This window comes from Armigeres subalbatus, chromosome 2 (assembly GCF_024139115.2).
Source record: "Armigeres subalbatus isolate Guangzhou_Male chromosome 2, GZ_Asu_2, whole genome shotgun sequence".
NCBI lineage: Eukaryota > Metazoa > Arthropoda > Insecta > Diptera > Culicidae > Armigeres > Armigeres subalbatus.
Genome location: NC_085140.1, coordinates 93,869,449 through 93,883,316, shown reverse-complemented (window position 1 = coordinate 93,883,316; position 13,868 = coordinate 93,869,449). Strand labels below are relative to the sequence as shown.

General features: G+C 42.9%; 1 protein-coding gene across 1 annotated transcript in view; it reads right to left on the bottom strand.

The window, feature by feature from the left end:
* The window catches only part of LOC134210055 (uncharacterized), a 923,126-nt gene that overhangs the window by 363,021 nt on the left and 546,237 nt on the right, over positions 1–13,868 (bottom strand). The window lies entirely within an intron of this gene.

Sequence of the window (13,868 nt, the reverse complement as noted above, 5' to 3'; positions counted from 1 at the left end):
TTCCTACGACTAGTAAACGTGCATCCGAGTGACGATCGCATTTCGGTAGATGATTGACCTAAAGAGTGAGAAGAGCGCCATTCGATTCGTAGTGATCCGTAATAATGTACCAACATAAAACAGTTCAGACAGTTATAGTTAGACGAAACGATAGACGTGAAACGACACAAATAATTACCCCCTGAGGAAGACACAATCCCCGTGTCGAAACGTTGGGCAACGAATAAACTCGTTTCTAAAATTAAAGACTGCGTAGCCGTAAAATAAATGTTAATAGTTACAAATGGTTCTCGACAACGATCCGACGGGCACAAGAAGGCGAGGTGCGCAGCGGGCAAGGTGGATCGATCAGGTGGAAGATGACTTGCGGACCATCCGTAGACTGCGTGGTTGGCGACGTGTAGCCATGGACCGAGCCGAATGGAGAAGACTCTTATATACCGCACAGGCCACTTCGGCCTTAGTCTGAATAAATAATAATAATAATAATAGTTACAAATAGTCTATAGTCCAGTACGAGACAGTGAAGGCGACCTCACAGTTGAGGTCGAAATACGTATATTTAATTCCACATTTAATGGAAAGTACGAAAGACGAGTTTATAGACGGTTGAATACATTCCACTAAAAAAATAGCTTAAAATATTTTTTCCCAAAAATAGATAAGTATTTGCTTTTTTGCCTTTCATTATCATTTCACTCCAAAATCGAACTTTTTATAGAACTCTCGGAGACCCATGATGTTATATACCAATCGACTCAGCTCGTCAAACTGAACAAATGTTTGTCTGTCCGTGTTTTTTTTTTCTTCCTTAGCAATAGAGGGGGAATCTGCTCAACAGACATCCTGGGTTGTCCAGGAAGTGCGGGGTTAGGGACCACCTCCAACTTGAGCCTCCGTCTGGGTTGACTTTGGCACCATCGTCTTCGCTGGCACGCCCTCGGTCGATTCAACCTTGCCCGAGTCCGCGAATCCTTGGGCCTCAGTCTGGGTAGACCTCGACCCCACGGATTTCACGGGCTTAGACTTGGCCGTCCCTACCGCCCTCTCCAGCTTGACGTTCAACATCGACTTTCGAAGTTTCAGCAAGCTCCTCTTGAGGTCCTTACTGATATTATGCTTCGATGACGCAAAGTCGATAATGGCGTTCAGCTGTTCCGTCGCCACCTCGAAGGCCGAAAGCTGCCGTACTGAGGTGCCGACTATTGCCTCTGGCCTCCTAGGCGGAGACCTGAACAACCCACCTCTTGCAAAGGGGTTGTCGCCTACACTACTACCACTAGTTGAAGAATTGACTTGGTTTTCCATTTTGGTCCCACGAGTTGCTCGGGAAAAGAGGTCCACCACGCCAGAGCCCAGCATGACGCGGTAATGGACAACTACTGTGGAGGGTGCCCAGGTACCCCACAGGCTCCGTTAGAGGCCTATCACATTATTTCACCTCCCTGACCATGCATCCCCTCGGCACGGGTCGCTTAACGCCTTGGGATTAGGGGTTAGGAACGATGGTCCCTTTGGTCGCACCCCCTCACTCTAGCTGATGTCAGAAGGACAACAGTGCCTAGGCTGCACTACCAGCTAAGTACAAAACTCTTAGCTGGCGGTCGATTGTCTTCGGAAGACCCGTGGAAGCGTGAGATTGGAACTTGTGAGGACCAGAGCTTGTAAGTCGCTCCTACCCAGATGTCAACTCACCATTTCGCAGCCCAAGCGGAAAGCGGACAACGGATGTCCTCCGTAGCTTAGGAAGGAAAGCACCTGTCTAGCGTACTGGTTTCGTGGGATCAAACCCCACCGTAGGAATTGGTTACCCTCCAATACATTTTTCAAACGAAATCTGTTACATGTTGTACATATGCGCATAAATCGAGTTTCAGACATAGTACATAATTAATAACCACTCCGGGTAGCTTAATATAGACAATTAACTTTGAATAATGAGGAAGGGCCGTTTGACCGAAAATCATTCGGCCGAATGTCACTTGGCCGAAAGTTGTTTGGCCGAACAGACCGAAAGTCATTTGGCCGAATAGGTCATTTGACCGAACAGGTCATTTGGCCGAACAGGTCATTTGGCCGAATAGGTCATTTGACGTCTCACCTTCACTTCTTAATCATTATTTCTCATTTCTTTCTTCGCTCTTCCCACTTCTCACTGTGAAAAGTGAGTAGTGCAAAACAAGAAGTGTGACGTCTCATTACTCACTTCGCACTTCTCACTTTTCACCTATTCGGCCATATGACCTTTTCGGCCAGATAGGTTTCAGCCTAATGGTGTGTTCGGCCATGTGGCTTCTCCGAAATACATTTCTATTTCTTTGTCTGAAACAATTTTTGTGGGGTACGTAGGGCCAATGTAAAAGAACTCCATCCTGGTAGGCCACTTGCTTCAGCTTTGACTTGGGCCCAGGTCAGGTTCTTATCCACTTCGTTTATTTTTTTCTGAGGCATCGTAGCCACGAGATCCTGTATCTGCCTATGCTGCGCTGTTCTACCGGATTCCAGTCCAGCCCTTGTAATTGCTCCACTTTTTCTTGATGTGCCCTTGGCCTTGGCCGTTCCTCCTCCATTTGCGTTGTCAATTTTCTGTTGACATCGGGTTTCGATGACACCGTCGAAGAGGCTCAGCCTTCGGGATCTAACTAATCGATTACTCTCGATTCTTGTCGGTTATTGAATCAAATAATCGTTGGGTAGTAATCGATTGTCACAACGATGAATCGATGATCGACATGTCTACATTTGACCTCGTTCAGCTTGCTCTGTATGGAAGAGCGCCGTTGTGTTAGTAGAGCAGTATCGTTGATCTGGATCGAGATCATTCGGTTGCTCCATGGTGGTGGCTGCCGGAGTGGTCCACTTCGTTTAAAATTTTTCCAATTGCTGGCTCACTCCAGCGGCTAGCTGGATTGGATCGGACAGAACTCCGTTGAGCAAGACTATGCATGTGGATTGTGGAAGCTTCGTTCTGCGTTAGGGTGAGGCCGAGGATTTTTTTGACGTAAACTACGTCTAAGGGGAAGCCTCGGATACAGGGTGCGAAATTAAAATTTCCAAATTGGGGACCGTCACGAAATCATGTAAGTTTTCAAACGGTAATAGCGACTTTATCTTTCGACGGATTTTCGAGATTTTCTTATTAATAGATTCGAAAACTTTGTATAAACTTTTAATTTAATTTAATGTATAATAATTTATATAATAATTTAATGTATAATAATTAATTAATTTAATGTATAAACTTTTAATTTAATTTAATTTTAATAAAACTTTTCATTGTACTAAAACTATTAATTATCAACGGCAAACTATTGAAAATTTTAGTTCTTCCACGTTTGGTGAAAAATTTCAGAACCAACCAATTCCGTACATGCATCCCCAACACGGACATCAGATTGCAGGACCGTAAGGACCTTTTGGCTCACCGCTTCTTTTGCTCTGTACATAAAAAGAGTCGTGTCTTGCGCGCGCGTCATTTTCGTTCGAGATTTCACGGCGAGCGGACTGCTGCGCTAGAGCATGGACCGTCTGGTAGCGGTCGGGTAACAACGGCTCGGTGGCGTTGGCGTTCGGTGGTGTATTTGGCGGTCGTGGCAGCAGCAGCTTGTCATTCACGGTTGAGATTCCACGGAGCGTGTACCATTCGGCGTCCGTAACAACGAATCATAGGACGGCGGTTGTGGTGCAATTAAAATTAATCGGTCCTTTGTTAGGACCACCGTTATACACTACACAGTAGAGAATTTGGTTTACTGAAAATGTCCATCAAAGTGAAATTTCATACAACAATGGCGGCCAAAAAAGAAAACTCATCGTCAGTAAGAACATCACTCGAGTAAATTCGTTGCTCATATGCTGTTAGTAATTGCAAAGGCGCACATTTTCAAAAATCGGTCCTTTGTCAGGACCATTTACTATGCTAAAAGAAGGGTTTGATTTGCCGTGTTTGAATTTGATGCTTGAATTTGCGAAAAGATTGTTCTTTATACTGATGAAATTGTATTGGTGTACAGATGATAGCGTGGCAAATATTTTTGACGTAAAGGATTTTTAAAAGAGCAACCGCTAGTGACCGGGAAATTCTTGGAGTCCAGTAAAAGTTTCTAGCATGATTTGAGTTTGGATATTTGCTGTTAGTGATTTAAAGGCATATTATTGAGAAACTATATAATATTATTAAAGGAAAATTGACCCGAGACGTACTGTTTTCAAAGTACCAAACATAATCGCTTGGCGTCGGTAACGAAATCATGGCGTTAGTATTCGAGCAAACGAAAATAGCGCAATAAAATCAAATCTTAATTAGACAGAAAAGTTAGATATGGATATGATTAATATAAGAGATAAAAGATCAGACCATAATATCAATATTTTTCGCACTGAAATATCATGAGGAGATCAAGTGATGTTATTTATAAGAAGTAATTAATATCACGTGCCATTAGCTTGTTCTTATCCATAGTACATTTTGATAAATCATTTTTCGGTGCAAATTTTCGATACTGTTGCTTGTTATTTTAACTCTTCTATCAATCAATTCCATGTCATGTTGTGCAATTCTGTTCATAGCTTGTGCCCTGGTATCGGTTCGAGTGGCGGTTATCGGCAGGTGGTAGCTGCAGAAATTTTGTTCACTTTTGTGCTATAAAACCTCTCCCTCTTTTTCTCTCGACAACCTCCTTTTTTCTTGGGATCGTTTTCGGTGGCCCTAAAAAGGCCATTGGATTATTGTCTGTGTGGACGGACACGCTTCACCCCCGGAGCCGTACAGCGTGCGACCTTAGCATTTCAGTGCGTAGACAACATCCATGATGGTGACCATTCTGCGCTTGGAGTGCTCCGTGTAGGTGACAGCATCCCGTTCAATAATTCCCAGGAACACAATTCAGCATACCGCAAGTTTCCTAGTAGATGAGTCTGGAATTATGCTTGGCCCCTTCTTTGTCGTGTCCCTTGCCTCGACCGGTTATTGTAATGGTGGTGGATAGGTACCTATCAAATGTATCCTAGTAGCACAGTTCACATCGATTTGGTTGCAGCAACTCCAATGTGATTGGATTTGGTCGCATATGAGTCACAGAGACTGATATGTAACAAGTGTGCTACTCGGGCGTGGATGTGTTTGATCTGTCTCTCACACTGCCTGTCGTTCGCGCGGAACGCTAGTGTGAACCGAAATAGCGCGAGTGCGAGGCAGCAGCTTTCTTGTAAAAAATAAAGTAAAACCATTAACCCCGCCCCTTTAGAAATAGCGGTGCACATTTCATTTATGCATTTCAATATTCACTTTAAGGGCTTCATTTTCATTTTCTCTATGCATAAAAAGACCCGTGTTTCGGCGCGCGTGTCTCGAGCATTCGCAGAGAGCGGACGCGACGGTGTGGCTGTGAGCCAGCATAGGAAGCGATCGTCGGGCGGATAGTCGTTTGTGGCGTCATCGATGGTGGAGCTGCGGTGATTGCTGATGGTTATTGCCCAGCCAACACCAAATCGTATAAGATGTAACATAAGGTGCTAAGTGGAAGCGATATACGTACACACTTAACTCATCTCACAGTATTCGGTAAATTTTACCGAAATCTCAACAGCAGATCTGGTCGGTAATTATTTTACAATTTTTTTGTAAATTTTTCCATTGTTCAACTGTCAAAAACACCGAAAATCAGTAAAATTATTTACCGAACAGTTCTGCTGTTAAGATTTCGGTAAAATTTTACCGAGTTCGGCGATTTATTTTAAGTGTGTACGTCTTGTGTGGGGAAGTACTTATATCGCCTCCACTTTAGCATCTTATGTGACCTCATATAAGATCATGTGTTGACTGAGTAGAGACATTAAAAATAAATCGGTTCTTTTGAGGACCATCATTACATTGGGAAGAAAGTTGTTAGTCTAAAAGGATTCAAATTCTTGGCGTCCTGAGAAACGTTCTAGCAAAATTATGAGTTTGGATTTGTGCTGTGCATATCATTGAGTACATTAACAAAAGAAAATTCACCAGAGACGAGCTTCTATCTAATTACCAAACATAATCGCTTGGCGTCGGTAGTAGAATCTGACGCCATTATCGGTCTGAGCAGGTAGCTGCTGAAAAATTTCTTCACTATATGCTATAAAACAACAATAAATCGATAGCTGCCATCTCCTCCCCCCCTTAACTCTCTTCCCTTTCTTCTTGAAAAGGGCCTTTGGATTATTGTTTAGTGGTGTGAACCTGCGCCAGGGCCGGATTTAGGCGGGGGCCGGGGGGGGCGTGGCCCCGGGCCCCCACAAATCTTATGTATCAAAACCAACCTTTTTTGTACATTTTGGGGCCCCCATAAGCTGTCGGCCCCGGGGCCCCCTTCCGGCTAAATCCGGCCCTGACCTGCGCACTCAACCCTCGAAGCCGTACCAGGGTTGTTAACGTTAATCAACGATTAATGCCGTTGTCGGTAATTTTCTCTTGGTTCAACGTCAACGGCGTTACGTTGAACTACTTGGATTGTAACGTTAACGTTAACGGGATGCGTTGATTCAACGTCAACGGACATCGATAATCTGCTCGTTACTTTTTCTCCTTAGCTCCTGTCCAATAAACAATCAGGACGTTTCTAAGCCAATGCGGTATCCATGGGTCATAATTTTTATCATTTTCAATCATAGTTCACCAAGGAAAAGCCAATGACACACAGATAAAAAATGTTGTGATTTTAAATGTTATTTCATGCACATATTGGGAGCATGCAAATAAACGTAACATACAATCTATCTCGCTATTTTTTTTAATCGATATAAATTTAAATGGCGCTTGCTTGTAAAATTCAATAAAATGTAATTGAATATCGAATGTTAATTCGTTTGATGGTATGAGCTGGAATTTTGCACGTCGTTGAATTTTCAAAATTATTTGCTGTGCAGTCTTATTAATATTCATTCAAGTCAGATCAAGGCTTATCACGGAAAAATAACTTGCGGTTGGAACTAATGAAATGACATCTTGTACACCTTCAGGAGCTCACTCAATATCCGAGCAGCTAAAACATAGGTGTAGGCTGCTGGTGTTAGATGCATTCGTGGATACCAAACTTGACAATTTCTAGAAATGAAAATACAATACAGTTCTGCGAAATACATAAATATGAGAAAAGTGTATCAGTTTATTCCATTCATTGAAAATACTAAGCGAAAAAGAGCTTTCACTGGGCATATCGTTATGGCATGAATACAGTTTGATGGCTTCATCTTACATTAAATTTAAAATCCGGGTTTATGAGTTAATAATATTGATAATTTGATAAAATCTGTATTCATTAAAATGAATTTCTGTATGTCTGACCCTTATAGACTCGAAAACTATTGAACCGATCAGGTCAAACATTTGTATGTCGAGGTTTTTGGGGCCGGGGAAGCTTCTTAAGATGATATGAGACCCCTCTCCTCTTTAGGAAGGGAGGCTCCCATACAAATGAAACACTAATTTCTGCATAACTCGAGAACTAATCAGAGAATAAATCAATTTTAGCCGAAACAAAGTTCGACGGGTCTCCTAGTCCCTTTTAAAATACAAATGATGTTCTATTATTGGAAAGGAAATTTTACATGATCTTAAATTTATTTGTAAAATTCTTTTGTATATCAAATTGCCTCATGTCAAAATTTTACATAGTTGACAAACAAAAACTCTTGCCAGTAAAAGAACAAAATCTGCAAAAGTCGCAGTTTTCATTGAAATTTGAGTTCTAACAGCTCATTAACGTGTAAAATAACGCAGCCGTTAACGTTAAATTAACGGAGAGCGTTACCGTTATCGTTGATTAACGTTTCATAAAGGTTAACGGAAATATCGTTGATCGTTAAAATTAACTTTAACGGATTAACGAAACGAAACATTCGCCCCATGAACATTCATGGTGGTCCGTTCTGCACTTGGAGTGATCCGTGTAGGTGACAGTGACAGCGTCCCGGATAACATTTTCCAGAAACACTCAGCACGCCGCAGGTTTTCTCGTAGATCAGCCCGAGAATACGTTTGACCCCCTCCACGGAGAGCCCGCTAACGGATGATTGGTTTGGTGATGCTGTGGATGTTGTTGTCGCGCAGCACCTTCCGATGTCTCTTGGCCCCCTCAGACTGCCTCTCATCCGCGATTGGCGCTAATGAGAACCGAAATAGCGTGCGCGCGAGACAGCAGCTTTCTTAAATTCAATAAAGTAAAACCATTAGCCCCGCCCCATTAGTAGTAACGGTGCACATTTCATTTATGCATTTCCACATTCACTGTAAGGGTGGAGTCCACCTCTTCGTTTTATCTATGCATAAAAAGACACGTGTTTCGGGCGCGCGTGCCATTTCCGTTCGAGCATTCACAGAGAGCGAACACGATGTTGTGGCTGTGATCCAGCATCGGAAGCGATCCTCGGGCGGAGAGTCGACCATGGCATCGAGTAGCGACCCCAGCGATAACGGCTGCCGCAGCAATTACGTTGAAGGCAGTTAAGGATGGGTTTCGTCCGGTTACGTTACGGTTCCAGCGACAACGGCTGCCGCAGCGATGACGTTGATGGCATCATCGATGGTAAATCTGCGGTCAGTGTTGGGAAAAACTCAAAATCTCAAAACTCATGGATGATTCAAATCAACCGTGAGTTAAAACGCATCAACTCAGCACCTAAAAACTCATGGCTGAGTTGAATCATCCATTTGAATCATCGTAAGTTTTCTTTTATTCTCTTACGTCAAAAACCGTTAACTGACGTTCGTCGCATAGAACAATGAATACTCTTGCTTGTGTAAACAATAAATTTCCAGCAAATTGGTTTTAAACGCTTTTTAGAGCGAAATGATTTTTTGGCAAATGAGTGAAATGATGCGTTTTGGCATGAAAAACTCAGGCGTGATGCAAATCTTTAAATTCGCAAACGAGTTCGCTCGTGCGGGAGAGCTCGATGAGTGAGTTTTATGAATGATTTTACCAACACTGGCTGCGGTAGTTGCTGATAGTGGTGATTGGAGACATTGATAATAAATCGGTTCTTTTGAGGACTATCAATACATTGGGAAGAAAGTTGAAAACTGCGACGGTAGATTCTGTAGCGTTTAACAAACTTATATTTACATGACGCTAAATTTATCATTGCACCAAAAGGTTATTCGTAGTTTACGTCGGGCGGTCGTGTCTTGTACACAACCCTTCTGATTTTTTTCAAAAGACGACCTACGATCAAAAGTTTCCCGTGATCAACAAGTACCAAATGAAGGTACTCTAGGAATTCATTACCCTCCCTACTATGATGACAATATGGTCCTCGCATGCTCCTTCGGAGTGGAATCCTGCCTACCGAATACGGAGAGTCTTGTAACTTTGCACAGAACTTTGAGAATTATGTACATTATCATGGCGGAGCATTGTCCGCACACAGTCAGATTTCCTTTTGTCTCCGACTGAAAAAATCGTAGTGTCCCATATACTGCAGAATGACTAATAAAGAAACAGCCCGCACGGGATTTGGTCGGCTTTGAGCGGCATCTTTGCTTATATCCGATCAATCCTGGGGGCTTGAAAAAGTTTTTCGAAGCGCTCGTGCCAACATTTCGGCTGATCATTTGTGTCGGCTGAGTGACTGACATGTCCCATCGTTCACTGGCATCCACGAATTCGTCCTTGCTTCACTCACGCACCTTGAGATACCGTGGAAAAGACGAATAACGCCGGTTGTTGCAGCAGGTTTTGACATACTTCTCCAGAGCCGCTCATAGTTGGGGGAACTTTGGCTATCCTGGTTTTTGCCCGCTCTATGTAGATGAAAATGGAGCCAAAAATTGGAGACGCAGTCATCTCGATGTCCGATAAACTGATGCGTGTCAACGTGTTCACGGTTAGTAGTTCGGACCAGTGCTGAGCAACAAATCCCATCAAATTTCTACCGATATCACTAGATGTTCGAGCATGCGGGTAGAGGTGAGTCGGCTATATATTGCGAGGGAGCGAAATTTTTACGCAAAAATCCCCTTATATTCGTTACCTGATGCCTGATGTATATGGAATGGTGATGCAGATAGAGTTTCATGTTTGTATTTTCATTTATCACTCAACACGCATGTTGTTGTACAGTGGTTCCAAAAAGTATTCGTCTAGCTCAGCGGTTCTCAACCTTTTTCTTGAGAGGTACCCCTTCGAACTTATGCTTTCATTCAGGTACCCCCTATTTTTTTCGCTGTAAATAAAAAATCGGGAGTGACAATGCATCTGTGGGTGAGAATGGATCATCGCTCTTACCGACAGTCTGAAGGTCGGATGACAAAATCGTTCAAAAAGGTCTCTTATAATTTAGTTTTCTTGTCCTCAGATGCATTTAATCTATTCTACAAGCATTATTAGTAGTTGACCCATTGTTACCCCCGACGGCGGTATTTCATAAGATCTGACCTGAAAACTAACAGAATATACGGCTCTCTAAAGAATTCTCTGAAATTTTCGTTATCCCGTGAAACTTTCAAATTCAAACTAATTTTATAGATCTTGTTTCCCAGTGGACTTCGAAGGCTTTTGGAGGCTTCCGAGCCTCTTGAAAGGAGGCTTCCGAGCCTCTTGAAAGGAGGCTTCCGAGCCTCTTGAAAGGAGGCTTCCGAGCCTCTTGAAAGGAGGCTTCCGAGCCTCTTGAAAGGAGGCTTCCGAGCCTCTTGAAAGGAGGCTTCCGAGCCTCTTGAAAGGAGGCTTCCGAGCCTCTTGAAAGGAGGCTTCCGAGCCTCTTGAAAGGGGGCTTCCAGCCTCTTGAAAGGAGGCTTCCGAGCCTCTTGAAAGGAGGCTTCCGAGCCTCTTGAAAGGAGGCTTCTGAGCCTCTTGAAAGGAGGCTTCTGAGCCTCTTGAAAGGAGGCTTCCGAGCCTCTTGAAAGGAGGCTTCCGAGCCTCTTGGAAGGAGGCTTCTGAGGCTCTTGAAAGGAGGCTTCCAAGCCTCTTGAAAGGAGGCTTCCTGAGCCTCTTGAAAGGAGGCTTCCGGGCCTCTTGAAAGGAGGCTTGAGCCTCTTGAAAGGAGGCTTGAGCCTCTTGAAGGAGGCTTCCGGGCCTCTTGAAAGGAGGCTTCTGAGCCTCTTGAAAGGAGGCTCTGAGCCTCTTGAAAGGAGGCTTCCGGGCCTCTTGAAAGGAGGCTTCTGAGCCTCTTGAAAGGAGGCTTCCTGAGCCTCTTGAAAGGAGGCTTCCGAGCCTCTTGAAAGGAGGCTTCCGGGCCTCTTGAAAGGAGGCTTGAGCCTCTTGAAAGGAGGCTTGAGCCTCTTAAAGGAGGCTTCCTGAGCCTCTTGAAAGGAGGCTTCCTGAGCCTCTTGAAAGGAGGCTTCCAGACCTCTTGAAAGGAGGCTTCTGAGCCTCTTGAAAGGAGGCTTCCAGGCCTCTTGAAAGGAGGCTTCCAGGCCTCTTGAAATGAGGCTTGAGCCTCTTGAAAGGAGGCTTCTGAGCCTCTTGAAAGAGGCTTCCAGGCCTTTGAAAGGAGGCTTCCAGGCCTCTTGAAAGGAGGCTTCCAGGCCTCTTGAAATGAGGCTTCCAGAGCCTCTTGAAAGGAGGCTTCTGAGCCTCTTGAAAGGAGGCTTCCGAGGCCTCTTGAAAGGAGGCTTCCGAGCCTCTTGAAAGGAGGCTTCCGAGCCTCTTGAAAGGAGGCTTCCGAGCCTCTTGAAAGGAGGCTTCCGAGCCTCTTGAAAGGAGGCTTCCGAGCCTCTTGAAAGGAGGCTTCCGAGCCTCTTGAAAGGAGGCTTCCGAGCCTCTTGAAAGGAGGCTTCCATTCCTCTTGAAAAAATCTGAATCTCTTGAACAGAGGCTTCCATGCCTCTTAAAAGGAAGCTTCTAAGCCTCTTGGCAAAAGCCTTCCGAGCCCCTTGAAATGAGAATTCTAGAAACGAGATTGTCGAGCAGCTTGGAAGGAGGCTTCGAAGCCTTTCGAAAGGAGGCTTTCGAGCGTCTTAAAACAAGGTTTCCGGCCTCTTGAAAGGAGGCTTCCGAGCCATTTGAAATGAGGCTTCCGAGCCTCTTGCCGGAAGGCTTCTGAGCCTTTTGTCAGGAGATTTCCGAGCCGATTTGCATGAGGCTTCTGAGCCTATTTGCAAGAGGCTTATGAGCTGTTTCGAAAAAAGCCTCTTGAAAGGAGGCTTCTTGAAACGAAGCTACTGAGCTTTTCGGAAAAAAGGCTTTCGAACCTTTATATTATAGATTTTAGTCTAGAAGCATATTATTCAACATTTGGTCAAAATCAAGTATGTTACATTGAAGATTTTTTCAAATTTGTTCATTTGTCGTTTTTATACTTTTTATCTTTTGTCCCACAGCCCTTCGTACGTTGTACTGCTTGGAGTGGACATGATTCAAAAGTTTTTAACTGACTTTGATTAGACTGATTGCCATGCATATTATGTACAATACAAAGTTTTAGATACAAAAAATATTAAAACTTTATCAAGAAGTTTTTTTTTGGAATTGTAATACATCCGCCATTACGCATTTTTGCTCGAGGTACCCCCTGAGGCCAGCGAAGGTACCCCCAGGGGTACATGTACCCCAGGTTGAGAACCGCTGGTCTAGCTGCATATTTTTCAGTAAAATGTAAAACTAAGGCTTAATAGAAGCGATATCATAAAACTTTCTTCTAAATTTGATAGAAAACTTATCAGTACATGATTATTATTCAAAAACAAATTACTTTTGTTGTCATGTAGAAAACATCTAAATTCCCTTAATTTCGCTCGCTCAAAAAGTATTCGTCTATTAAAAAAGAAGTCGCGTATTTTACACGAGTATATTAGTGTTATTCGCATGTAGTGACAGTTCCACACTCTAGTGGTGTCTAGCAACATTTTTTTCTATACTCAATGACAGATTAAACAATGTTAATGTTTTGATTGATCTTGGCGCGAAAAATAGAGACAACATGGGTCGAAAAGGTAAAGAGATGAGTCCGGCATGATAATTATCCCAAGCACACAGCCCAAAAACTAAGCTGCAGCTACTCTATAATACCCCAATCAAATCGAAACGCCTTCACAGAGCCCAGATATGAAACCAATCAAGCACCATTGAAAGGAGCGAAACGACAAAATTCTTAAAAATCACGTTACCAACAACGAATTGAAATTAGCATTGAAGGAAGGATGGAAGAAAATCCCGTCCTCGTCACGGCTAATTTGGTCAGTTCCATGCCACAAAGACTACAAGCCGTCATAGATACACATGGGAATCCAACTAAATATTAAATTCCAGTTTACAACTTTTGTTTCCGTTTGAAAATTGCGCCAAACCTGAGTAGACGAATACTTTTTGAGGTCATCTTTAATGAATTTTTATGTTTTGTTACACTTATATTTGTTATTGTTTTGTTTATCTGTTCAATTTTTAATAATAAATATGGATTGATTAATCTGTTACACAATGTAATCGACAGTTTAATTTTTTTTAGCTTACTATATTCTATCTTTGACATTTTCTAGAAAACACACAGCTAGACGAATACTTTTTGGACTCACTGTATTCTGTACAACACCAACGAAAAAACATCGCTCGCCTTACGCAGCAAACATGAGCGTTCCAGGACCGTGCGTGTACTGAATGTTTAAAAGTGATGAAATTAAAAATCTCGCAAAAGTTTTTTTTTTTTCGCCCTTTCAATATTACTGGACAATTGACATGCAATAAAGGAAACATATTTGTATCGGCCTAATCAGACAACTAATTTTAGATAACTTTTGAAAATTATTTTGTGCAAAAGCACTTGCGATTTTTTTCAAAGCTTACTCCAGAATCTTTTATTTTTAGATCGGGTGGAAAATGGTCAGTGTGTTGCATCGGAAACATGTGCAAAGCTTCATTTTAATCAACGATCATCAAGTTTAGTTAGAAAAAGCATATAGT